Source organism: Bos taurus, chromosome 14 (assembly GCF_002263795.3).
Source record: "Bos taurus isolate L1 Dominette 01449 registration number 42190680 breed Hereford chromosome 14, ARS-UCD2.0, whole genome shotgun sequence".
NCBI lineage: Eukaryota > Metazoa > Chordata > Mammalia > Artiodactyla > Bovidae > Bos > Bos taurus.
This window is the reverse complement of record NC_037341.1, coordinates 55509963-55534061: the sequence shown is the minus strand read 5'-3', so window position 1 is coordinate 55534061 and position 24099 is coordinate 55509963. Positions and strand designations below refer to the sequence as shown.

At 38.4% G+C, this 24099-nt stretch overlaps 1 long non-coding RNA gene across 1 annotated transcript in view; it reads left to right on the top strand.

Moving 5' to 3' along the window:
- LOC112449528 (uncharacterized) overlaps nucleotides 1-23864 on the top strand; it is a 305782-nt gene extending 281918 nt beyond the window's left edge. The window contains exon 4 of the long non-coding RNA XR_009490521.1: nucleotides 22268-23864. This is a non-coding gene — a long non-coding RNA (uncharacterized lncRNA). The remainder of the gene's footprint in view (nucleotides 1-22267) is intronic.
- The last annotated feature ends 235 nt before the right edge of the window (nucleotides 23865-24099 follow it).

The following is a 24099-nucleotide window of genomic DNA, read 5'->3' as shown; positions in this document are numbered from 1 at the left end:
TGAAAGTTTGATTAATATCTTTCTCAGTTCAGTTAGTTTTTTTTTTAATCCAACATTTTCCAGTTGTCACACATACCATCCCATGTAAAAGATATTGACTGGCCAAAGGGACTGACTCTTAGAAAACAAACTTAAGCATAGATCCAGCATGTAGGGACATTTAAATCTCTAGTACAAAGGTAAGTCATTAGGGTAATAACAGTAATTTTTTAAAAGACCTTTATATAGATTGTCCTTGACTTATGCTGGTTTGACCTAGAGTTTTAGACTTTATGATGGTGCAAAAAGTATATAAATTCAGTATAAACTGTACCTTGATTTTTGAATATTTATCTTTTCCCCGAGCTAGCAATACTCTCTGGTGATGCTGGGTGATTGATCGAACCCATGTATTTGTTTACACACATGACCATGAGCATAAATAACCAATGCACTTACAGCCATTCTGTTTTTCATTTTCAGTACAGTATTCAATAAATTGCATGAGATATTTGACAATTATAAAATAGTTTTTGCGCTGTATGATTTTGCCCAACTGTAGGCTGGGAAGTGTTCTGAGTACATTTAAGATAGCCTAGGCTAAGCTACGGTATTTGGTAGGTGAGGTTTATTATTTTCTACTTAACGATACTTTCAACTTACAGTAGATCTATCCCGATGTAACCCCATTATAAGTCCAGGAAGACCTGTCCTGAAAATGCCCAACCATGTTCATCTGCCATAGCTACATCCATTTGTTCATAGTCCTGAAGCTTTTTATCTTAGAAGGTAGATCCAATTATCAACCCCGTATCCAAGAGGGTACATGTTACAAAGGAGATACAACTAGAGTTATAAAAGCACAGCTTCAGTGACTGTGAATTTGGGAGCTTCTTTTGAACCAAAGAGGTATTTGCATGCTGTGTGCTAAGTCACTTCCATCGTGTCCAACTCTTTGGGACCCCATGGACTATAGCCTACCAGGTTCCTCTGTCCATGGAATTCTCCAAGCAAGGATACTGGAGTGGGTTGTCAAGCCAGCCTCCAGGTGATCTTCATGACCCAGGGTTCAAACTAGCATCTCCTGCAGTTCCTGCATTGCAGGCAGATTCTTTACTGCTGAGCCACAAGGGAAGCCCCACCTTTCCTTTAAGTTGTTCAGATGAATTGTTCTGGCAAAGGAGAGGTTACCACTGCAATCAGTCTGACTTCTAAAATTATACTCTCCTAACAGACAAAGCATCAATCAACACTTCACAGGGTTAACTGTGGAACTGTGAAAAACAGAAAGAAGCAAGCATTATTAATAGTAGCCCAAATAGGCACTAACCCTGATGCCCACTAATAACAAAAAGGACAAATACATTTCAGATTATTAGTAAAATGCATACAGAAATGAAAATAAACCACAGCTACATGCAAAAACATGAATGACTCTCAAAACTAATATTGAAATGAGGAAGGCAGACACAAAGAAATGCTTGTTATTATGATTCCATCTATATAAAATTCAGAAAGACATGTTACAAGCTACAATAGTGGGGACTTTGGGGATCCTGGCAATGTTTTGTTTTGCTGTGTTTTTTTCTATTAACTTAATCTGAGTGTTGACTACATAAGTGCTTCCATTTTGTGAAAATTCATAGTTTTATATGTGATTTATGTGCTTTGTATATGTATGCTATATTTCAGTATTCTTTAATGGCAAAACTATCACCTATGGCATCAGGATTGAGTTGGTGGCAATATTTGCATAGGAAAGAGGGGACTGTGGTTGGGATGGGGCATAACTGGGTTTTAGGGGAAGCTGATGATAATCTATTTCTCGATCTGGGAGGTGAGTAAATAGATGTGTTCACTTTGTGAATACTTTGTGAGCCTTCAGAATCTACACACTTTTCTATCTGGTGCTGGTGCTCAGTCGCTCAGCTGTGTCCGACTCTTTGAGACCCCAGGGACTGTTGGCCCACCAGGCTCCTCTGTCCCTAGAAATATATGGCATTAAGCCAGTGATAATTTGTCATTTCTATAGCAATTATTCTACCTAACTAACCAAGACAACTAACTGGTACATCAAAAATTATTTCAAGGGATTATTAAATATATAAGGTATATAAATATTAAATATATAAGGTTTATGCTTACAAATTAATGCAATTTTGTCCTCAATTTGTCACAAAATAAAAATTCAGGAAATACCATTGTAATCTATAATTTAAATCAGCATTTAAAGTGAATTTAAACTATAAAAGTATGATTCCAATTAGTAAAATACCATAACCCAAAGAGATCATAATAATACGTTCATTAAAGTACACATTTTCCTGGAATCCAAAATCACTGCAGACAGTGAAAGCAGCCATGAAATTAAAAGACATCTGCTCCTTGGAAACAAAGCTATGGTAAATGTAAACAATGTATTGGAATGCAGAAACATTACTTTGCTGACAAAGGTCCGTATTGTCAAAACTATGCTTTTTCCAGCAATCACATATGGATGTGAGAGTTGGTCCATAAAGAAGGCAGAGCACTGAAGAATTGATGCTTTCGATGTGGTACTGGAGAAGACTCTTGAGAGTCCCTTGGACTGCAAGGAGATCCAACCAGTCAATCCTAAAGGAAATCAACCCTGGATATTCATTGGAAGGACTGCTGCTGAAGCTGATGCTCCAATATTTTGGCCACCTGATGGGAAGAACCAACTCACTGGAAAAGACCCTGATGCTGGGAAAGATTGAGGGCAAAAGGGAAAGGGGGCAGCAGAGGATGAGTGGTTAGATGGCATCACCGATTTAATGGATGTGAATTTGAGCAAACTTCAGGAGGAAGTGAAGGGCAAGGGAGCCTGGCATGCTACCATCCATGGGGTCACAAAGAATTGGACATGATTTAGTGAGTAAACAACAAAAGAGGACAATCATTCTCCCAAATTAACATTTAATTGGTGGAATTCAAGGACATAGTAGACTGAATAACAACAACAAATAAAATATTGTCCTGTAAGCATAGATTTTGATATATGGTTTTCTTTTTTAAGTTATTAGCATTTTCTCTCCATCGTATTTATTTTCTCATTAAATGTATATTACACATTGACAGTGGTGTAGAGGTAAAGAACTCGCCTGCCAATGTAGGAAATGTGTGAGACATGGATTTGATGCCTTGGTCGCGAAGATCCCCTGGAGAAGGTCATGGCAACCCACTCCAGTATTCTTGCCTGGAGAATCCCATGGTCAGAGGAGCCTGGTGGGCTATAGTCCATGGTGTCACAAAGAGTCAGACATGACTGAAGTGACTTAGCACAAACGGGAGGTAAAAGAGAATAACTGTTACTAGAATAATCTAAATTTCCTCAAAACATGTATCACCATTTTAAAAATATTTATTAGGTGCCTACTTGTAAGTCATGAAGTGTTGATTATTATGTACACACTTAATAAACAAGATAGGGATTTGAAATGTAGCATTCATTGCATTTTTATATTTGATTAATAGTTCCTCCAGAGATCTCAGTAGAATTCTAAGGCTATACACTAAAATTTATTATTTGAATAGCAAACATACTTTATTGACCTAGCAATGGCAATTCAGTTACTGAAATTAAATTGCACTAATTCTGTGAAAATAACAAAATTTAAATATGCCAGTATGAGATTCTTTCTTAGAACTTAAGTTTGATTATTTTGGTGAAACAGGTTGAAAAATAGAAGGTGTATAATCCTAAGGAAATGAAAGTTTCTGAGAGTTCAGTTGCAAAGGTTTCATCTTCTCAACTTACCTGGAAACATGTTAGCAAGAAAAATATATATTCCTTTCCCTTATGTGATATTGTTTGAGTTAACTCTGTTTCTTTACTCCCTTTAAAAGACAGATGGGGATCTGATGTTATTAATAAGTTGTTATACTTTTAGAAGGATAAAAATTCATCCTAAATCTTGATTTCTCACATTCAGTAGGGTAGTGAAATGTTGAATGCAGAATCAAGAAGAAATCAAACTAAAAATGAGAATGGTCTTACTAGTTGAGAAGTGACTTACTGTCTACCTTAGGCCTTGGCAGAATAACAGAAATTCTCTGTTTATAGATGCAGGCAGGATTTGTGCCTAACTTTCTTCTCTATGTGCTGTGCTTAGTCATTCAGTCATGTCTGACTCTTTGCGACCCCATGGCTGTAGCCCACCAGGCTCCTCTGTCCATGGGGATTCTCCAGGCAAGAATGCTAGAGTGGGTTGCTATGCCCTCCTCCAGGGATCTTCCCAACCCAGGGATCGAACCCAGGTCTCCTACATTGGAGGCAGATTCTTTACCATCTGAGCCACCAGCTATACAATGCAGGAAATTAAACACTCAGGTTACTAGTATTCTCTTTGATCGAATCTAAACCCACACAGTTCTCCCATTATCTGACTCAAGAACCTTCATGTCAAACTAGATCTATAGGGAAGCCATGGGGTCTGGACAAGAGCAGAGAATAACTCTTTAGGGAAATATATTTGGGAGATAAAGTGCATGGAAAGTAAAATACCCACTGAGGTGCAAATCTATTTCCAAACAAGTGTAGGAAACATCAGTGGTTTAGATAGACTCATTGGCAAGATATTTCCCCTCAGTGATCTGTGACTGGGTCTTTAGATTACTTAGTACGGGCTTTTAAAATTGACAAGTATTTTGTAGCTGATCTCAATAAAAGGAAATTGATCCCAATGTAACTCTTTTTAAAGCTGCCGTAACTTTATAGTGAAGAGACAGTGAATCTGAATCAAACAGATGGCTAATTAAGTACAGTTTCTGTGGAGAATGAAGTTCAAAGACTGTTCTTCAGAAAACAGACCACTTAATCAACTGGTCCTCTGAGTGCATTATTATGCTATACAGTTAATATCCGTATTTTACACAATATTCTATGTGATATTGCTACAGATTATCCCCAGATTATCCACCAGTTGCCTCTCACTGCCTTTATTACCACCAAGCCACCATCATCTCTTACATGAGTTGCTGCAAAAGCCTCCTTTACTCTGCTTTCCCCCCTTTTCTGTCTCATAGTCTCATCTCAATACTAGTGAGAAAAGAGTGCTTCTAAATACAAGCCAGAAGAAGTCACTTCTCAAACACTGCAATGGCTCCCATTTCACTAACAGACTAAAAGCCAAAGTCCTTATAGGGACTGACTTGTCAATGGTTTGGGTTCTCTAAAGGCAGAGCCTGAGATGAAGATCCCTGTAAAAGTGATGTGGTGAAGGTGTAATTCCTGGTGCAGCCTGGATGAGAGTGAAGCAGAATGGAGAAAGAGAAAGAGTTGAGAAAGGATATAATCTCAGGCAAAGGCCACCTTGGCTGGAGCCAAAGCCACAGAACTCTGGTGCCCAAATGGATCACAGAGCGAGTCCCTCTAATGCAAGGAGATCAGCTTTGGAAATATTCATATCTATCAACACATTGTCCATTGTCTGTGCGCAAGGGGGTCGACCTCCCACCACATTTGGCTCCTGTCAGCTGAGCCCTCATAGCAGTGCGTGTGCCTGTTAAGGAGGTTGAGAGCAGGCCGCAGAGCATCTGCTATACTGACCCACGGGGCCCCAGAGGCTGTGGTTCCCGATACCTCTGTGACCTCATTACCTGTCACTGTCCGGCTCTCCCACTCCACCCCAGCCACTTTAGCTCCAGTGCATGTTCTCAGCTCACAGGTAGGGTTTTGCAGCTTGCTCCCTCACTTCCTCCAGAAGGCAGGAAGTTGGAAATTTGAGGAGAGAAAAAAGGTGTAAAGTGGCTATTTAGATTGTGGGAAAGTGAACAATTAAAGAAATGTCAAAGCAAATGAGAAACTTCTTGCATTGCTGAAAGTGCAAAAATGCAGCTATTCTGGCAGCATTAAATGAAATAGCTACTACATTCTTGGCAATGTACTCCAAAGAATCTTTTACACAGACGCAGAAAGAGACAGGGGCAAGACTCTGCATCCCTGCGTTGTTTCCACATTAGCAATGTGGCCCTAAATTGGGCAAAGGGGAGACAAAATGTCAGAAATGCAGTCAGCAGCCAAGAGAATGAATGAATTCTACACATCACTAAAACTAGATGTCTAAAACATAACTCTGATTCTAAAGGTGAAGCAGCAGAATGAGAAGTATAATACAATTCAATTTCTATAAGTTAAAAACATATAAAAATACTATATATTGTTTTCGATACTTGTGTATTAAAGTTGACCTAAGTGTTAAAGAAAGAATGGTTAAGATGGGAGATGGAGACAAATATTGAAAATAAAATATAAGTAAGAGCTGGCATAAATCAATAACAGTTTGCAATAACTGATTAATCCTTTGCGTATCCAAGGCCCTCCCAACAACAACAACCATAAAAACAGGAGACCAGATACAGGGTTATCCAGTGAGCAAGGAAAGATGAATAGGAATTACTTACAGAATCCATTATCATTAACTTGTGATTTGTGAGAAGTCATTGATAATAAATTTGTTTAGTGTGTCATTTGTATTATTCTTTGCTAGTTAACTTAGAGCTTTTTTTCTTAAGGTTCATTACAACTTTTATTCCTGTCCATATTTTTCATCATTAAGTTTTGAGTATCTAACCCATCTCCAGTGAATGTTTTGGGAAAGCTAATCTTCAAGATTTGAAAAACATAATTCTACAGTTTTTTCCCAATTACCTTTGCCCTGTTCTTCCTTGTGTTCAGAGCAGAATTTCTCAAGAAATTCTATTGCTGTTTTTTGCTGGATAACTCTTGTGTGTATGTGAGGCATGGCAAGGGGAGTGGCTATCCTAGACATTTTTTTTTCCACTTTAAAAAAAAACTTTATATTTGAGTAAACTTGATTAAAAATGTTGTATTAGTTTCAGGTCTACAGCAAAGCAATTTAGTTACACATTTACATATATTCAGGCTTCCCTGCTGGCCCAGACAGCAAAGAATCTTCCTGCAATGCAGGAGACCTAGGTTCAGTCCCTGGGTCTGGAAGATCCCCTGGAGAAGGGAATGACATCCCACTCCAGTATTCTTGCCTGGAAAATTCCATGGACAGAGGAGCCTGGTGGGCTTGAGTTCATGTGGTCACACATGGGCAAACACCAAACACACATGGTCACACAAAGTCAGACACAACTGGGCAACTAACACAAAGACAATACACATATCCATTCTTTTTCAGATGCTTTTCCCATATAAGTTATTACAGAATATTGAGTAGCATTCTTTGTGTTATACAGTAGGTCCTTGTTGATTATCTATTTCCTTTATAGCAGTGTGTATATATTAATCCCAGCCTCCTAATTTATCCCTCCCCCCCCAACCTTTTGACGCTTTCTTTCAAAATAAATTTGTTTAGGGATTTCCCTGGTGGTCCAGTGATTGAAAATCTTGCCTTCCAGTTCAGGAGGCGTGTTTTCAGTCCCTGGGAACTGAGCATCCTGGACATTTTAGAATGTTTAACAGCATCCCTGGTCTCTACTTAGGGATGTACTCAGCACTACTTACCTAGTTGTTACAGCCAAAATATCAAGCCTGCTAGGCTCCTCTGTCCAGAAATTCTCTAGGCAAGAATCCTGGAGTGGGTTGCCATTCCCTTCTCCGGGGGATTTTCCCAATCCAGGGATCAAACCCAGGTCTCTTGATTTGCAGGCAGATTCTTTACCATCTGAGCCACCAGGGAACCTCCCCCAACACCCCCCCCCCCAAAAAAAATGTCTTCAGATGTTGCCAAATATCTTCTGAGAGTTTAGTAGAATGCTAAACCAAAGGTTGGGTAATTCATAAGAAGTTGATCAGATTTATTGTGATACATAAAATCCTCCAAACACTAACTGCTCTCTGTGGATACCAGTGCATACCTGATCCCAAAGAGAATATGTATGAGAGTGTACCATTAATAGAAATACATGCCCTGAATGTCTGTAGACACATTTTCAAAACGCACTTAAATATTTTGATTTTTAGGTTGAGCCACGTGAAATTCCAATATTCAACCAATACGGCAATTTTGTGTGGTTCTAGCTACTAATTACCAAAATCTGCTCTTGTTTGTTTCCCCTACAAAACTTATGCTCCCTGAGGGTTCTCTGATGCTGAGAAGAAATATCAAAAACAAAAAGAAACAAAAATACAGAGGAAAATCAGATGACATTTGATGCTGCTGGTTACTAATACAGTGTCAAACACAGTGTGCCTTCTGTAAACACTGACCATAGCATGAACAAATGTGTTAATTAAGATACATAAATATAATTACACATGTAATTGGAGTTGTTATAGGGCTATCAGAAACTAATAGCAAAATATGTCCCTTGCTCGGAGTATGACTCAGAAAATTTTTGTAACTCCTCAAAGTATTCTTCATATAATTTCATCCCATCCTCAAAATATTCTTCACATAATTTTAATCACCTCATGCATCTCTAAGTCTATATAACACTTCCAGGCTTTAGAGCGAGATATTCCAGTTTGAATCCCACAAGTGTTACATACCAGCTATATGATCTTCTCTGTAAATGTTTACAATACTTACTTCAGTGGATTGTTCTGAAGGTTAAATATAACAGCGTATGCAAAACAATCATCACAGTATCAGCTCCCAGTTGGTATTCAATACATGTGAAATTTTTGTTTTTCCCCATTTAACTACTTATTGATTGAATGTCATCTGATATTCCTCTGTATTTTTGTTTCTTTTTGTTTTTGATATTTCTTCTCCATTTGGATTACATTTTTCAGGAAGATTTATTCAAGTAAAGTAGGAGTTCAGGGACTCTATTCTATTTGCATATTTCATTTCTCAAGCTAAAAATAAATTTCCAGTAACTACACATACAGGTATAAATTTAATTACATTCTGTATTTGGTAAATGTACAGAATTTTATGGTTTACTTATTATTAGAATTTAACATCATGACCTCCCACTATAACTGTATTCCTTAAAGAATTTAATATTGAATTTCATTTTCTTTTATCTTATACAAATAGGAAGGATAATTATATTGCAAATGTACAATTGTTAAAAGATATCATTAGATGCATTTAAACATTTTCTGTTTAAGTTAAATTATACATCCTAAACACTGTAGTTTAAAAAGTACTTATCTTGTCAACTAAATATATTTTTCCTTCTAAGAAGCCTTAAAAACAAGATTGTATAAAGATGTCCTGAAAAGATTACACATTGTGCACAGACCAAATGTTGTATTTCTAGAGTTTTATTTTTAAAAGAATCATTTATTTAACAACTGATTTGCAAAAGTGTTTCATTGGCCTTTGGCTACAAAATAAATTGCATTCTTCCTTTATCACTTTCTAATTTATCAGTAGATTCAAAGTCTGCCCCTACCAAATACCTCCCTTTACTACCAGAAATATTTGCCAGGAATATAGCAAAATTCACTTTATCAGTTTTAAAATATATTTCATATAGCAAGTAATAGACCCATTAAAAATTAATTTGAAAACATAACACAAAAGAATGAAACAATCATCGTTATCAAGAGGGTTTTTTTTTAAATAAACTAGTTTCTAGAAAGAACTCCAGAAACCCACTCTAATTTTACTTGGTTTGCCTCAGTGTACAATTCTAGGGGATAACCTTGGCTTGTTTGTGTGTGCCAGTCTAACCATGCACACCTTACAGACAGATGTAAAATGAAAGGAAGAGGACTCCTTGGTAAGTAGCAGTGCATTGATACTTCTCTTGTGCATATAACCAAGATGCTTGTATGCACACATACAAACACACACACACACACACACTTCAACACAGTTTTCCCAGCTTAGAAATATTGAATATGCCATGCTTCCCCTCTCTGACCTTTTCCCATCTCCTTCCACTTTCCATACTTTCTTCTTTTTCCCCTTGTTCCCTTATTTATCATTATATTGTTATCATCAAGTTCCCCTACTCCTATGAAGGCACCACCTCCAAGAAGTTGCCTTGTGAGAAGGCATTTCAAATCCCTCTTTCTCCAAGAAGATCTGAGAGTTTCCCTCACTTTATTCCTTTATTGATTTGGCAGCTCTGGGTACCTTCTAAATGCCAGGTACAGGAGAAGCAGAGATGAATAGATCTGAATTAGCCACATTCTGGCTCTGGTCAAGCTATTAATAATTATGGCCCCACAGTGGTCATGTTCTATATATTCTCTGTTCCACATACTTCTCATAAAAGCAAATGTATTTACTCTCATTTGATAAACAGGATGCCATTTCATAGGAGTTTAACAATTTTTCCCATGTCATCCAGTTAGTAAGTAGGAGAGCTGAATTAACCCAAATTCCCAGACCCAGGGTCTTTGTGCCACACTGCTGATTGCTCTGACCAGCTGCCTCTCCCAAACGATAAAAGTAATTAAAACATATTATCTAGCAGTATGTATCTGCCACAGCAAGGGAAAGCTATATTAGACATTCTTGTTCTAACATCTAACAATTAAACAAAAAACTAAAAGTGATTTAATTAAACTAATGAGCACAGTGGAGGAATGCCAAATGTGCTTAGATTTGAAGAGGCTTGCAGAAGGAAGGTAATTATTTATTACGTAACTAAGAATTCTTGACTCCTATTCTTCACCTAATCCTCAAATGTTGTATTTCAAGGTGCCAACTTGGACCCTTTTGCTCTCCAAAACCCTCAGTCTGAACCATCTCTTCTCCATGGTTTGCCATGTGTAACATAACCCCCAAAGAAACTTCCAAACTAGAAGAAGTGAAGGAGTAATATACTACAATAAATACATTGCAAGGCAAAAGTCAGCCAGCACTATAAGAGAGGTAAAATAAGGTCAATTGTACATCCCAAGGAGGGAGAGAACACATTCAGTATTTTCTTCTAAAAGACAGAGAGTATATGGACAGTTGATACAAGAGTGTCTTTTGTACTAGGCCTAGCAGAGTGGGCAAGCCTGAGCCAAGTAGCAAAGGATTCTAAGTAGAGAATTAAAGAGTAAAAAGACATAAAGGAAGAAAAACTGCAAAGAATGTTCAGGCAACATGACTTTGTTTTCACAGGTTCACACAGGTCACACACAAGAAAGTACTAGGAGGTAAGAATGGAGATATAGAAACAATATTGTAAAGCACCTTGAATTCCAAACTAAAACATTTCTATTTTCCTTTAGTAAGAAATATAAATCCTTAGAATATTACTAAGAATGTATAAGTAGATCAGGAGTGTACCTTAAAAAACCAAATGTATTAAATAGCACCATCCTCAAAGGGGCCAAAACAGAAATACCATTGACCCTGAGACAACCACAGGGTCAATTCGAATAGAGTTTAGAGTTGGCCCTCCATCTTCAATTTCTCTACATCCTCAGATTCAACAATCCACAAATGGTGTCTTGTGGTACTATAATATTTGCTATTGAAAATGCTTACTTATAACTGGACTTGTGCAGTTCAAACTCAGGTTGTTCAAGGGTCACTTGTACAAGGAGGATTTTATTCTAGAAACACAGTCATAGGATAAGGAAACAATTGGTTGAATACGAGGTGGATATGGGAGAATCTAAACCCTTAAGCCTTGGTGACTGGATACTATGTCAATACTAGAGATGATAAAGTGAATAAGAAGCCACTTTCTTTTTTTCTTTCTTTTAATGCCTTCCCTTTTGGTGACCATAAGCTTGTTTCCTATGTCTCTGACCTTATTTCTGTTTTGTAATAATCTAAAAAGTGATACAAGTGAACTTACTTGATCCACAAATAAGTGATATCATATGGTATTTGTCCGTCACTGTATGACTTAATTTAGTATTATAATCTCTGGGTCTATCCATGTTGCCGCAAATGGCATTATTTCATTTTTCTGGTTGAGTAATATTCCATAGTCCATATAACACCACATCTTCTTTATCCATTCATCTGTCAATGGATATTTAGGTTGCTTCCATGTCTTGGCTACTGTAAATATTGCTGCTAGGAACATTGGAGTACATGTATCTTTTAAAATTAAAGTTTATAAAATATATCTTTTTCAGATACATGCCCAGGAATAGGATTGTTGGATAATATGGTAACTCCATTGTTAGTTTTTTAAGGAACCTCCATACTGTTCTCCATAGTGGCTGTGCTAATTTACATTCCCACCAACAGTGTAGAAATGTTTGTTTTTTTTTTATTTTCTCCACACCCTTCCAGCATTTGCTGTTTGTAGACTTTTTGATGATGGGCATTCTGACCAGAGTGAAGCGATGCCTCACTATAGATTTGATTTGCATTTCTGTAATAATTAGCAACATTAAGCATCTTTTCATGTACCAGTTTGCCATCTGTATGTCTTCTTTGGAGAAAAATCTATGTAAGTCTTCTGTTCATTCTTTGATTAGGTTATTTATTTTTTAATACTGAGCTATATAAGCTGTTTCTATGTTTTAGAAATTAATCCCTTGTCAATCACATCATTTGAAAATATTTTCTCTCATTCTGTAGGTTGTATTTTCACTTTGTTTATGGTTTCCTTTGCTGTGCAAAAGCTTTTAAGTTTGATTAGGTCCCATTTGTTTATTTTTGCTTTTATTTCCATTACTCTAGGAGATAGAGCCAAAATATCACTGTGATTTGTATCAGAATGTTCTTCCTGTGTTTTCCTCTAGGAGTTTTATAGCATCTGGTCTTATATTTAGGTCTTTAACATATTTTGAGTTTATTTTTGTATACAGTATTAGAGATGTTCTAATTTCACTCTTTTACATGTAGCTAGCCAATTTTCCCAAGACCACTAATTGAAGAAACTGTCTTTTCTCCTTTGTATATTCTTACCTCCTTTGTCCAAGATTCACTGGCTATGGGTGTGTGGGGTTTGTTTCTGGGTTCTCTATTCTCATCCATTGTTCCATATGCCTGTTTTTGTGCCAATATCATACTGTTTTGGTTACTGTAGCTTTGTAGAATTGTCTGAAATCTGGGAAGTTTATGTCTCTAGCTTTGCTCTTTTCCCTCAGAATTCCCTTTGCAATTCTGGGTCTTTTGTGGTTCCATATAAATTTTAAGATTATTTTGCCTAATTCTGTGAAGAATGTCATGGGTAAGGCTTGAGTTAAATCTGTAGATTGCAGAAGCCACTTTCTTGGGTACAATGGAAGACTACTTTGAGTTATATTTACTATATAGTACCCATAAACATTCTAGATAGAGATGTAATATTTGGAATCATCAATATAGCTAATTCTTTGCCTCTCTGAGGCAGGGAGTATGTAAACAGATAAAGACAGTAAGGGCAGAATTTTGGACAAAACAGATGACAGAGAATGCTCTGTCAAGGCTGCTGAGCTACACAATCCAATTCAGCAGCCTCTAGTCAACATGATTTCAAACACTTGAAATGTGACCTGTCCAAATTATGTGCTGTAAAATATATACCAGATTTCCAAGAGTATGAAAAAACTGGCTTTTAGAGGAAGGAGACTGTCTTCCACCCAGTGTTACATAGCATGTAAAAAAACTATGCACAGCTGAGCACAAAACAAAAAAAAACAAAGAGATTTGAACTACACATATTTGTTTACCTGGATAGTGACATGTAGGAGAAGGGGAAACAATATTGTCTAACTAGAAGAAATGAGTTAGCTTTCTGAGAACCACTTCCCCCCAAGAACACATATAACACATATATAATTGGACTTCAATAAATATATAAGTGGATGGGTGTACATGTTAAGTCACTTTGGTTATGTCTGACTCTTTGCAACCATATGAACTGTAGCCTGCCAGGCTCTTCTGTCCATGGAATTCTCCAGTAAATTTCCTCCAGGAGATGTTTCCAACCCAGGGATCAAACCAATATCTCTTAGGTCTCCTGCATTGGCAGGCAAGTTCTTTACCACTAGCACCACCTAGGAAGCCCATGTAAGTGGATAAATGAACTTTAATAAATAGTTCAGATTCCTGGGATAGAATAGATGCCATGCTCAAATAGGAAATTGAAGGGTTTAATAAAATAGCTATTTATAAATATGAAAGTGGAGTAAAAAGCAAACAAGGAATGACAACACTGGGGAGCTACTGCCACCCCCAGGCCTAAGGAGATGGGGGAAGAAGCAGTTGCTGGAATTTGGGACATAGTGGATTCCCTTATAGGAGCCATGATCCAAGTTGGAAAGATGCAGCCAAATAAAGATGCCCTCAAAGGAGGAAGCCAGTACAGTTATTACTCTGGCTTCTCTTCCCATCAGCTGCTGATATCCTGCCAGAGCCTCCTATTGGCTGACACAAACCCAAACAGGAAGGCAAGGGAGATCCTTGATGCAGTCCTCCCAGACCAACCTCCAAACGGTCAAGTGGAGAGTAGATCTATAGAGGCAATCACAAATCAGAGATTTTATCGTGATTTTCAATCCAGCTAGAGATACTTTTCTTTTTTCTAAGGAATATTCATCATCTTGTTCTCATCATCATTCAAATAGTGAGAAAAAAATTAACAACCTAGACAGTGTTGTAGGCACTGGGGATACAATCATAAGCAAAAAGACTTAAGCTAAATCCTTGTCCTGAATGAGCATATAGTTTCATGGGGGAAGAGAATCATCCCAGAGCTCCATAGATCTCCTTTTGTAGAGAGAAAAATCATGGTCTTTAGAAGCAAACCAAAATAGTGTTTGATGGCTAACCCATATCCACTGAGCCTGAGCTTCATCTAATAAAAGTGGATTGTGATTCCTGTTTTTTTTTTAGGGTTCATGTGTAATTTAAAGACCAAGTACCAGTTCAGTCGCTCACTCATGTCCAACTCTTTGCAACCCCATGGACTGCAGACACCAGCCTTCCCTGTCCATCACCAACTCCCAGAGCTTATTCAAACTCATGTCCATCGAGTCGGTGATGCCATCCAAACATCTCATCCTCTGTCATCCCCTTATCCTCCTGTCTTAAATCTTTCCAAATATCAGGGTCTTTTCTAGTGAGGCAGCTCTTCACATCAGGTGGCCAAAGAGTTTCAGCTTCAGCGTCAGTCCTTTCAATCAATATTCAGGGCTGATTTCCTTTAGGATTGACTGGTTTGATCTCCTCACAGTCCAAGGGACTCTCAAGAGTCTTTGCCAACACCACAGTTCAAAAGCATCAATTGTTTGGTGCTCAGCTTTCTTTATAGTCCAACTCCCACATCCATATATGACTACTGGAAAAACCATAGCTTTGACTAGGCAGACATTTGTCGGCAAAATAATGTCTCTGCTTTTTAATATGCTGTCTAGGTTGGTCATGGCTTTTCTTACAAGGACCAAGAGTCTTTTAATTTCACAGCTGCAGTCACCATCTGCCGTGATTTTGGAGCCCCCTCCCCCAAAAAATAAAATAAATTATCTCACTGTTTCCATTGTTTCCCCATCCATTTGCCATGAAGTGACAGGACCAGATGCCTTGATCTTAGTTTTTTGAACGTTGAGTTTTAAGCCAGCTTTTTCACTCTCCTCTTTCACTTTCATCAAGAGTTTCTTTAGTTCTTCTTCACTTTCTGCTATAAAGGTGGTGTCATCTGTGTATCTGAGGTTATTGATATTTCTCCCAGCAATCTTGATTCCAGCTTGTGATTCATCCATCCTGGCATTTCACATGATATACTCTGCATATTCCCTTCTCCAGTGGACCACATTTTGTCAGAACTCTCCACAATGATCCATTTGTCTTGGATGGCCCTACACAACACAGCTCATAGTTTCATTGAGTTAGACAAGGCTGTGGTCCATGTGATTAGATTGGTCATCTATTTCTGCTTTATTGACTATGCCAAAGCCTTTGACTGTGTGGATCACTGTGAAAAATTCTGAAAGAGATGGGAATACCAGACCACCTAAGCTGCTTCTTGAGAAACCTGTATGCAGGTCAGGAAGCAACAGTTAGAACTGGACATGGAACAACAGACTGGTTCCAAATAGGAAAAGGAGTACATCAAGGCTGTATATTGTCACCCTGCTTATTTAACTTATATACAGAGTACATAATAAGAAACGCTGGGCTGGAGGAAGCACAAGCTGGAATCAAGATTGCCAGGAGAAATATCAATAACCACAGATATGCAGATGACACCACTCTTACAGCAGAAAGCAAAGAGGAACTAAAGAGCCTCTTGATGAAAGTGAAAGAGGAGAGCAAAAAAGTTGACTTAAAGCTCAACATTCAGAAAACTAAGCATTTTGGGGGGCTCCAAAATCACTGCAGATGATGACTGCAGCCATGAAATTAAAAGATGCTTGCTCCTTGGAAGAAAAGTTATGACCAATCTAGACAGTATATTAAAAAGCAGAGACATTGCCAACAAAGGTCAGTCCAGTCAAGGCTATGGTTTTTCCTGTAGTCATGTATGGATGTGAGAGTTGGACTATAAAGAAAGCTGAGCACTGAAGAATTGATGCTTTTGAACTGTGGTGTTGGAGAAGACTCTTGAGGGTCCCTTGGACAGCAAAGAGATCCAACCATTCCATCCTAGAGGAAATCAGCCCTGAATATTCATTGAAAGGACTGATGCTGAAGCTGAAACTCCAGTACTTTGGCCACCTGATGTGAAGAACTGACTCAGTGGAAAAGACCTCGATGCTGGGAAAGATTGAAGGTGGAATAAGATGGGGATAACAAGAGGATGAGATGGTTGGATGGCATCACCTACTCAATGGACATGAGTTTGAGTAGACTCCAGGAGTTGGTGATGGACAGGGAGGCATGGTATTCTCCAGTCCATGGGGTCACAAAGAGTCGGACATGACTGAACAACTGAACTGAACTCAGTTGAAGTGAACTCTTCATATAAGTTAAGCAAGCAGGGTGATAATATACAGCCTTGACGTACTCCTTTCCCAATTTGGAACCAGTCTGTTGTTTCATGTCTGGTTCTAACTGTTGCTTCTTGACCTGCATACAGATTTCTCTGGAGTCAGGTAAGGTGGTCTGGTATTGCCATCTCTTGAATAATTTTCCACAGTTTATTGTGATCCACACAGTCAAAGATTTTGGCATAGTCAATAAAGCAGAAATAGACGTTTTTCTGGAACTGTCTTGCTTTTTTGATGACCCAGCAGATGTTGGCAATTTGATCTCTTGTTCCTCTGCCTTTTCTAAATCCAGCCTGAACATCTGAAAGTTCACTCTTGATATACTGTTTAAGCCTCACTTGGACAATTTTGAGCGTTACTTTACTAGCTTGTGAGATGGGTGCAATTGTGTGGTAGTTTGAGCATTCTTTAGCATTGCCTTTCTTTGGGATTGGAATGAAAACTGACCTTTTCCAGTCCTGTGGACACTGCTGAGTTTTCCAAATTTGCTGCTATATTGAGTGAAGCACTTTCACAGCATCATCTTTTAGGATTTGAAATAGCTCAACTGGAATTCCATCACCTCCACTAGCTTTGTTCATAGTGATGTTTCCTAAGCCCACTTGACTTCACATTCCAGGATGCCTGGCTCTAGGTGTGATCACTCACCTAGAGCCATGATTATCAGAGTTTGGGAAAGGTCAAAAGGAGACACTGCGTATCCGTCCACTTCCCAGAATCCCTCTTGTTAGCATCCATCTTGGCTGAGCGATGCGTGTGCCACCAGGAAAGACTTTGAATTAGAATGATTGGTCAAAGACCACCCAGAAACTAATCCCATCAGCATAAAACTCGAGACTGTGAGCCACAGGGCAGAGCTGTTCTCCTGGGTTCTCTTACCCTACTACTCTCCACCTTTCCCAATAAAATCTCTTGCTGTGTCAGCAGATGTGTCCCCTCGGACAATTCATTTCTGAGTGTTAGACAGGAGCCCAGTTTCAGGCCCAGGAACAGGTTCCCCTTCCTGCAACAAATTTGACACATAAATTTAACCATCACTGACTACAAAGCAAAAAACAAAAACATTTGATATTTTTAAAAGCCATATCAGCAGCTCTCTCCTCTCTTAACAGCACACAACTTCTTTTCATTTTACTTAACATGGGAGCAGGTGGTTGGTGGCAAGTGTAGCTCCATGTTTCCAGGAAGTGGAGAATTCCTATGCTAAGAGTTCGGGTTGTTCCAGATCACTGCATAATCTGCACAAGGAGGGCCAGAAATATGTCCATGTGGAGTGTAGTCATGGTGACACCTGTCACTTCCTCTCTTCACTGGACACACCCCTGACCTCCTCCTGAACTTTTCTACTACTGGGTTACTTTTTAAATGAATTTCATGTAGAGAATTATAGACTAAGGCCTTCTGAGCAGTAAGCAAAATAATCCTCATTTTTTATTAGTGATATGTGACCTTGTTTATGAGACTTCATTCTAGATGCTACAAGAAAATTTAAGCTGAAAAATCTGTACAGCTATGATTAAAAAAAATGAAAACCTTCCCATTTGTGAAGCAGAAAAGAAAAATAAAAAAGAAACAAACGCAAAATGCAGCAGCTCATTTTTTTTAACACTGAAGAATAAACATATGTTTTTTATCAAAATAATTATAAAAGAGAAGTTTTTCCATAATGATATTTTCAAAAAGAAACTAAAGGCTGCTGGGTATATCCTTTTAAAGATACTTTTGGGTGTTAGGGCTACTTATAAGATGCCAGGTCTGTAGTCCTCTTGGTTTTCATTGGTCTTCCAGCTATACACAGTGGGTTCCTCTTGACTAAATTTAACCTTAATAAAATGTTTGACAAATGAAATCCAACTTTCAAAAAAATTTGGAAATGCCTGTTAGAAATTACCTACTGATTTTCAATACTCAGCAAACTCTATTCCTGCACATCTTTTATGTACTACAGCATTCAGACCTCTTTCTGCAGAAAGTGAGTTTTGTATTTTTACCTTCTCTAGTCCTCTGTGAAACAGATTATAAATATAGCATGGATTTGCATTCACTGTGAACTGATGACTAACAAGCCTCAAGCTATGTTTGCTGAATATCCATAGAAATCTATGAGCATACCTAAAGAAAATAAAGAGTAGCTTCAATCACTTGACAACATTCTTTATTCATTTGTTAATTCACCACTCATTCATTCATTTACACTTTTTTTTTTTTTTTCAGGTACAAGGGCAAAGTATTAAATCAGATAGTATGGAAAAGAAGTTATATGACATGGTACCTACTTTTAAGAAGTTTGTGTTTCTGCTAGGATAACTGCATAACCAAACCTTCAATTAAGTGATAGTTGAAGAACTGTTACAGAGATTCTACTGCTTCTAAACTTTTTTAAAAAGCTTTGTATGTGGGCTAGTGTTACTTGTAACATTCAATCAACTTCCAAGATTGAGGAAATGAGGTTCAAAATCATCAAGTTCATTGAATCCTTGGATATGAGACATCCATCTTTCCTTGCAAATCATATCTCAAGTTGTTTGTCTTACATTTGCATAGAGGAATTATCAGGAAACTATCTACAATCACAAATAAATTTTTTCTTTTATGTATTGTGTAGTATGTCAGTAAATTTGGAAAACTCAGCAGCAGCCATAGGACTAGAAAAGGTCAATTTTAATTCCAATCCCAAAAAATGGCAATGCCAAAGAATGTTCAAACTACCACACAATTATGCTCATTTCATATGCTGGTAAAGTTATGCTCAAAATCCTTCAAGTTAGGCTTCAGTAGTCCGTGAACAAGAACGTCCAGATGTACAAGCTAGGTTTAGAAAAGGTAGAGGAATCAGAGATCAAATTGCCAACATTCTTTGGATCATAGAGAAAACAAGGGATTCCAGAAAAAACATCTACTTCTGCTTCATTGACTATGCTAAAGCCTTTGACTGTGTGGATCACAACAAACTGTGGAAAACTCTTCAAGAGACGGAAATACAAGACCACTTTACCCGTCCCCTAAGAAACTTTTATGCGGGTCAAAAAGCAACAGCTAGAACCATACAAGGAACAATGGACTGGTTCAAAACCGAGAAAGGAGTATGACAAGGCTGTATAGTGTCACCTTGAGTGTTTATCTTCTATGCAGAGTAGATCATGCGAAATGCCAGGTTGGATGAATCACCAACTGGAAAATCAAGATTGCTGGGAGAAATATCAACAACCTCAGATATGACACCACTGTAATGGCAGAAAGTGAAGAGGAACTGAAGAGCCTCTTGATGAGGGTGAAAGGAGAATGAAAAAGCTGGCTAGAAACTCAACATTAAAAAAACTAATCATGGCATCCAGTCCACTTCATGGCAAATAGAAGAGGGAAAAGTAGAAGCAGTGACAGATTTTATTTTCTTGGGCACCAAAATCACTGCGGATGATGACTGGCAGCCATGAAATTAAAAGACACTTGCTTCTTGGAAAGAAAGCTATGACAAACCTAGACAATGCCTTAAAAAGCAGGGACATCACTTTGCTGACAAAGGTCCGTCTGGTCAAAGCCATGGTCTCTCCAGTAGTCATGTAGGGATGTGAGAGTTGGACCACAAAGAAGGCTGAGCACCAAAGATCTTATGTTCTGAATTGTGGTGTTGGAGAAGACTCTTGAGAGTCCCTTGGACTACAAAGAGATCAAACCAGTCAATCCTAAAGGAAATCAATCCTGAATTTTCACTGGAAGGACTGATGCTGAACTGCAGCTGAACAGCAACAACAAAGTGTGACCCTATCATGTGTTATTACATTATAAGTGTTAATATTGTGCTCTGAGCGCAACCCAGGTGGCACGAGTGGTAAAAACCATGCCTGCCAACGTAGGAGACACAGAGGACACAGATTCAATCCCTGGGTTGGGAAGATACCATGGAGGAGGGCATGGCAACCCACTCCAGGATTCCTGCCTGGAGAATTCATGAACAGAGGAGCCTGGCGGGCTACATACAGTCCGTAGAGTCACAAAGAATTGGACACATCTGAAGCAACTCAGCACACGTGCATTGTAGGCATGTGCGTGCAGATGACATATTTTTTTCCATTTCTTTCGTATCTAATATTCAATATCTTTTGCACAAATGTATAGTCAGGCCACCCAACATGGCTGTCTTGTTATCTGTACAAGTTGGGCCGGACCAGTGCCTGCTTCACCTATGCCCTATGCTCCTGACTAACCTTCCTAAGCATTTGCCCCCAGGCCCCAGCTGATGATTGTTCTCATCAAAGGAGCGGGGAGGGGCATGCCCCTCTGATGGTTTCCCTGGTAGCTAATGAGCCCACCTGATGTCAATTCCTCCTATAACCCGCAATCTCTGGAGAGAGAGAGGACGGCCGCCATGTCCTGCTTGCCCTCTGCCGCACACAGTGGGGTGTTGCTCCAGGACCTTGCTTCAGACACATAAGCGCCCCCACCCATTAAATCACTGATGTCTCTGTAGCTAACTCCAGCCTCTTTCTTCAGTCTGGAAGCTAGGCAAGTACAGGCCTTGTAGGCCTGTGGGGTGCAGCCCTGCAACAAAAAACACTATATAACCTTTCCTGTGTCAGCAATATGTGCACTGTATTCTCTTATGCTATACTGTTGACTATTAAATAACAATGCTGTTTTTGCAGAGTATAACAAACATGGAGACAATTAGGAAAGGTATTTTTCTCCTGCTAATCTCAGAGGGAGCCAGTCAAGTTCTCTGTCCATAATGCAGCCAGACAAAAAAGCAAGACCCACCTCGCTACATCCCCACTTAGTTATCTGTCAATAGTGTTCAACCACTATTAGAATAAAAGCCAAACTCTTTTAACATAGCCATAAGGCCCAACAGGACCTGGTCCCTTCTTACTTCTCCTTCTTCAAGTTCCAGCCACTGCAACCTTTCTCCATTCTTTATGCATCCAGATTCTTAAGCTGGACTGTCTATGTTCAGTTCTCAATTGGCCCTTTACTAGCTCTGTGATCTTAAACAAAGTACTCAGTTTCTCCTCTATAATGTGGATGTAATAATGTACCCACTTGACACTTTTGTTGTTATGAGAATCACATAATATATATGAAATTATCAATTTGTGCCTGGCACACAGAGCTATAAGAGGATTCTTGTTGTTTGCTATTCTTGTATAAGTGCTTTAATACATGCTTTTGTCTCTGTTTTTATTGCTGCCTTTCCTTTAGCTAAAGTACACTTACTCATTTTATATCAGCTTAAATGTTCTATGTCTAGAAAATATTTCTTTCCATTTAAATTAGATCAGAACTCCCTATTATGTACTTTTCTAGTGCCCCATATGTCCTTAGAAGCACTTATGTCAATAATGACTAGACAATTAATTGTTAATTCTTTCCAATATTTCACTTGAATCCATCTCCACTGCTCCAGTCCATCATGCTGATCACTTTGTAACCCCTCCATCTCTCACCCCCAACCTATGAACAATTCTCAATAGTTTAAATGACTGATGAGTTCCATATGCTCTCTCTCTCTTCCTGTCCTCCTTTCAGAATCGAGAGAAACAAGGAATGATGTGGCTAGCACGGAGGTATCAGGGACACTCAGGACCCCTCTGTGCTCTGAAATGCACTCTGCACTGCAGCATCATGAAAGAAAAAATGAAACAGTGTGGAGAGATGGAGAAGAACAAACTGGGGAATAAGTTAGACGGTAAGAAAGGACACATATGTCTCAAAAAGGAAAGACTCATTATCCCAATGGTATCCCTGAAATCAGGGCAAGGGATCCAGTCATACATGGCAGAAAATACAATGGGAACTCTTAGTAAGACCTCTTATATCCAACCACAGCTCTGCCTCGGGACCACAGCAAAACGAGTCCAATTGACAAAGAGACTGTCATAGTTTTCCCACATCTCCTATAAGAGCTCAAGAGCATTAGTATTTCATCAGGAATATTTGTGTTCAATCTATTTCCTCATGCTCGGCCCCTGAATAGTCTCTTCATTTGTGTAACATTTTTCCCTCACTTTCTTCTTTAAGACCAAAATCAATTCTGGTGAACTCCACAAAATCTATATTATGAGCTATATGCTCACTGTCTCTCTCTTAAAAAAAATGCATTTGTACACTTGTGAATATCTTTCTATTATTTCCATATATATATATTAATTTTTTTCCTCTCCAATGTTTAACAGTTAAACCTAGAATGACTCCATTTTTTCCCTGTTTCAACCTTTCTGCACTCTCCAGTGCTAGCCAGAAGATGTCAGTCTTACAACTCAAATTGATTCTTTGGCCCTCTCCTAACTAGCCTAAATACAAGTCAACTTAAGATCCCAGGGCAAAGACCCCTGAAACCCCCTAAAAATTAAAATAGACATAAATTTTATGTATTAGGATTTCCTTTCTGGTATTTAAATACATCTTGTCTATTTGGGATTTACATATATGTAATTGGTTCACAGTTTCTATTCATAGACCTTTTCTAAATAGCTGAAACCAAACCAGTGTTGAGACTAAAGAATCACAGAACTGTGAAGTTTGAAGGGCCTTAGAATTTTCTACCCTCTCTACATGAATTTCTTTAATTCAAGAATGGAATGTGATTTCTCAGTACAAACTTATTTTCCTATTCATACATTCATTTATGCATCAAAATTTTAATAGAACATATTCTATATGCTTGGCAATGGGATAACTGCTAAGGATACAAATGTAAACAAGATGAAGTAGACACAATCCTTGTCCTCCGTTATGGGTTGAATTGTGCTCCTCCACCCCCCAAGAAAGGGGGGTGTAGTCCCCCAATACTTTAGAATGTGAACTTATTTGGAAATAGACTCATTGCAGACACAACAATTAAGAAGATGAGGTCATACTGAAGTAGGGTGGGTATTTTAATGCAATATGACTGGTGTCCTTTTATAAGAAAAGGAGAGAGAGAGGGAAAAGATGGTCACGTGGCAATAGAGGGTGAGATTAGGATGATGCATCTTCAAGTCATGGAATGTAAAGAATTTCTTTTTTTCTTATTTTATTTTTTAATTGGAGGGTATTTTTTTTTTTTACAATGTTGTGTTGGTTTCTGCTGTACAACAATGTGAATCAGCCATAATATGTGTGTATATATATAGATATATAGATATCTATATCTATATATGATATCTCAGCTGATAAAGAATCCACCTGAGACCCCAGTTTGATTCCTGAATCAGGAAGATCCACTGGAGAAGGGATAGGCTACCCACTCCTGTATTCTTGGGCTTCCCTGGTGGCTCAGCTGGTAAAGAATCTACCTGCAATGTGGGAAACCTGGGTTTGAACTCTGGATTGGGAAGATCCCCTGGAGAAGGGAAAGGCTACTCAATCCAGTATTCTGG